This window comes from Arachis ipaensis, chromosome B06 (assembly GCF_000816755.2).
Source record: "Arachis ipaensis cultivar K30076 chromosome B06, Araip1.1, whole genome shotgun sequence".
In the NCBI taxonomy this organism is placed as follows: Eukaryota; Viridiplantae; Streptophyta; class Magnoliopsida; order Fabales; family Fabaceae; genus Arachis; species Arachis ipaensis.
In genome coordinates, this window is record NC_029790.2 from 133,657,006 (window position 1) to 133,661,483 (window position 4,478).

Genomic DNA, 4,478 nt, shown 5'->3' on the forward strand with positions numbered 1-4,478 from the left:
CAAGTTATAAACAAATATTGATTATCTCTCACTCAATTTGAAAATATATTTTTATTATAATATTTATGACATAAAAATAAGTTTATTTTTCTATTTTTCTCCTTCTAGAGGATTAATTATTACTTTTGTTAAAATATTAATCTTCTTTTTTCGTTAAATGCTCACGCATGTATGCACATAGAGATATATATTACACCACATAACTATTAATTAAGAAAAAAGATTGTTTTCAAAATTCAAAACTTTTAAAAAAAATTAATCGAGATAATTCAATTCAGTTTAAATAATAACTATTTCAACATATTATTGATATGTTAAAAATTAACTATATACTAAAATTAATTTATACATGTAAATAATTTCTAAAATATATATATATATATATATATATATATATTTTTTTTGGTCAAACGGATTGGACAGCCCCAATCTTAAGCAATACATCCATATTTCACACACCCACTCACACACTAGCATGAGTAGTAAAGATTTTTAAACAACACCCAGCTTTTCAGCTGGAATTTGAACCCGATGCATCTTCTTGTAAGGCAACCACTAAACCAAGCCTTGCAGTGCCTAAAATATTTTCATACTAATTACATAATTTTTTTTTGGACGGATAATTACATGATGTTATTGAACCATTAGCATTAATCAACCAAGCCTTCTTCCTTTTTTTTGGTTAGCAAAAATATTTAATGGTTCAAAAATTATTTAAGAAGACAATGTATCACAGTCCAATAGTTTCTAAAAGTATTTATGATGAAGGTTTAGAGACCGAACCACCTAAGAAAGTTCAATAAAAAAAAAAAAACACAACAAACCAATAATAAAATCAAACAATGAAAGATCTACTTTGAGGTCCAGTATCACAGTCCAATACTCTATTACTGGGCCAAACATTTAAAGATCCACTTCCACTATATCCAAACCAAGCCAATGTCATTACCATGGTTTGTCTCTTAGGCCCAGTTTGGTTGGGTAACCAATTTAATTAAGCTCTTTTTGATAAAATAACTTAAATAATAAATGACTCTGTTAAAAGTAACTTATAAATAAGTTATTTTGTGTTTGGATTTTTAATTCTAAAAGTATTTATTTTATAAAAATGTAATGAAAAGTAGAAGTATTATGAGAGAAGTCATATTTTTTAACTTCTCTATAAACTCCAAAATAGCTTCTTAAAAAGTTACAATTTGGTTTTGAAAATTGCATCAGACATTAATACTACTACTTTTCATAAATCAAAAGTTAAAAAAAAAACTACTTCTAGAGTTTCCAAACGGACCCTTAATCCTCCCATCATGCTCTCAAGCTCTCTGAACCATACTGCAAATTGTTTCCCCACCTTCCAGCATTATTCCACGTGTCATCATTATACCTTTCTAAGAGAATATCTATATATGAAAATCTGTATTGTATAATTGGTCTTGTAAAAATAAAGAAAAACTAAATGATTGAGTGGTTTTATGTAAAAGTATTAATTAAAAATAGTTAAATAAAAATTTAATTAAATATATTAAATTATTTAATATTTTTTAATTAATAATTTCACATAAAAATAACTTGACGAGTGTTATGGAACTATTAATACAGGCCACTTCAAATTCAACATTTTCAGTTGAATTTTCTTCTTGTTCTAAATTTTCCTTTTGAAGATGCTAGAGGCAGAGGGGTCCTGCAGCTATTACCTACTATATGTAGTGATCGGTGATCCATTGCTATTTGAGAAACTCCGAATTTCAAAACACAAGAGTTAGAAAAATATCTACAAATATTTTTGTTAATAAATAACGAATATAAAAAAAATAATGTTACATAGNGTTGGCTAAGGCTTATCCATCTTGATTCTTGAGCGCTCTTAGCCTCCCACGTATGCAACAACATTTCTACGTGGCTACCATCATATTATCATAAGACTACAACTCCATCTTTTCTTTTGGTACGTCCATCATCTTCACCTAAATTATTAGGGTGGTGTTCATATGTTATTGTGCATTGAGGATCAAGGTCTTGCTACTTATAGCTATGAGTAGAATTTAATCAGTATGATTTTATTGTTGCCAACTATTATGAATCAACTATCCAATCATACATACGGACGGATCCAGAAATAATATCATGTGCCAGAAAATTCCAGGTAACCCACAATTAATGGTGCTCCAACTGTGTGGTGTTGAAAATTTAGTCTCTAATTTACTATTTAGTAATTCACTACCTTCAAATGAAAAAGTTATGCACGTCATATTCATATGCCCATACGAGTGACAATTTTTTCTTCAATGCTGGATGGCGGCGGAAACGTATTAATAAAAATAAAGAAATAAATTTATATTTTAAATTATTTACTAAAGTAATTAGTTCTGAGTTATTTAAGAAAAAATTAGTAGAAGCTGACAATGACACGCGGCATTCGGGTAGCGGAGGCATGTGAGAAACACATGGGCTCAAGCATATACATATATATATGGTTGAACAACCGTCTTAGATATATAAAATGATCAATTAATGAAGCCATGTCACCCCTACATATAGCCATGTGAATCTCGTACATTTTGCCATTGCTCTCTCTATGTATCTCTTCTCTGTACTATGAATGTCAAGCAAAATTTATAACCATAGATACACTTTTTTATTATTTAATGCAAGTATATCTGATTTTGGATCTTCATGCTTGAAAAAACATACAGCAATATAATCCTTAGGGGAAATGGGAAAAAAATTCTGTCAGGTGGAAATCATACATACTAGCTTGATTATGTACATAAATTCTCTCCATTATTATTATCATTGATCCCATTTATGTTTGAGAAACAAATAATGTAGGAATCGGACATTTCTAAACCTCCATTGTACACATTATACAAATATTTTATTGGTTCTTTATACTTTTTCTATTATAAAAATCTATTTTAATTTTTAGATTGAAATTAATCCAATAGTCGTTAATTCATGATAATTATTTTTTAACCTCACACTTGCCTCATTATTATTTATAAAGCTAGCTGATAAGATCATTATACATCAGTTACAAATTATAATTCGGTCATAAATATTATAGATTGGTTGTCCCATAAATAGTATCATGGGGGACCAATAACATATATAATATTAAAAAATTATGCAAAAAATTATATAATGTAAAATGCATTACAAAAATATACTGATAGAGAATATATTTAAAGTACAAAAAATATATATGTACTTTTTATTAACGAAGTGGTCGATTCCTCATTTCATAAAATTTATCGATAATAGAATTTGTGTCAAATTTTTCTATAATTTTCTTTTCAATATAATTAAAAGACAATTAGCAAGAAATATCTTTTATTTTGTTTCTGAGTTATTCTTCACAATATTCATAGATGAAAAAGAACTCTTAGTTGTAGTAGTTAAAACAAAGAAAATTAATACCAAATGAATCAAGAAGGACGCTCACAAGAAGGAAAAAAAATCTACTTTATGAAAATTAAAAAAAAATTATTTAATTAAAAAATATTAGTAATAATATCTTTTCATATTTTTTTAATATTGTTACTTACTTTTTAGATATTAGAAATCATTAATATTTAAGTTAGACTGAATTTTTATTTATATTAGACTAAATACTAAATAAATTTTTAAAAAAATTAAATCGTACTTAATAACTTATTACTATTAATCTTTTTTTAAAAAAGTTGGGGCCGAAGCCTCCACTCGCCCCCTTAAGTCCGTCCCTGATTTCATACAACATATTAATAACTATTCACATTATCATCTCTTTATATAAAATAATACATATTATATTGAATAGTTTAATAATTATCTTTACACAAAAATATTTCTAAGATATTATCATTTTTTTTTATCTTTGAACCTGTAACTTCTTAGATAAATATAAAGAGATTATACCATTTAAATTATAATTCATTAACAAATATTATCATTTTTTAAAACTTGAATAATTATATAAATACATGTATTTCTCCAATACCAACTATATATTTGGTTAGTAATAATATCTTTTCATATTTTTTTAATATTGTTACTTACTTTTTAGATATTAGAAATCATTAATATTTAAGTTAGACTGAATTTTTATTTATATTAGACTAAATACTAAATAAATTTTTAAAAAAATTAAATCGTACTTAATAACTTATTACTATTAATCTTTTTTTAAAAAAGTTGGGGCCGAAGCCTCCACTCGCCCCCTTAAGTCCGTCCCTGATTTCATACAACATATTAATAACTATTCACATTATCATCTCTTTATATAAAATAATACATATTATATTGAATAGTTTAATAATTATCTTTACACAAAAATATTTCTAAGATATTATCATTTTTTTTTATCTTTGAACCTGTAACTTCTTAGATAAATATAAAGAGATTATACCATTTAAATTATAATTCATTAACAAATATTATCATTTTTTAAAACTTGAATAATTATATAAATACATGTATTTCTCCAATACCAACTATATATTTGG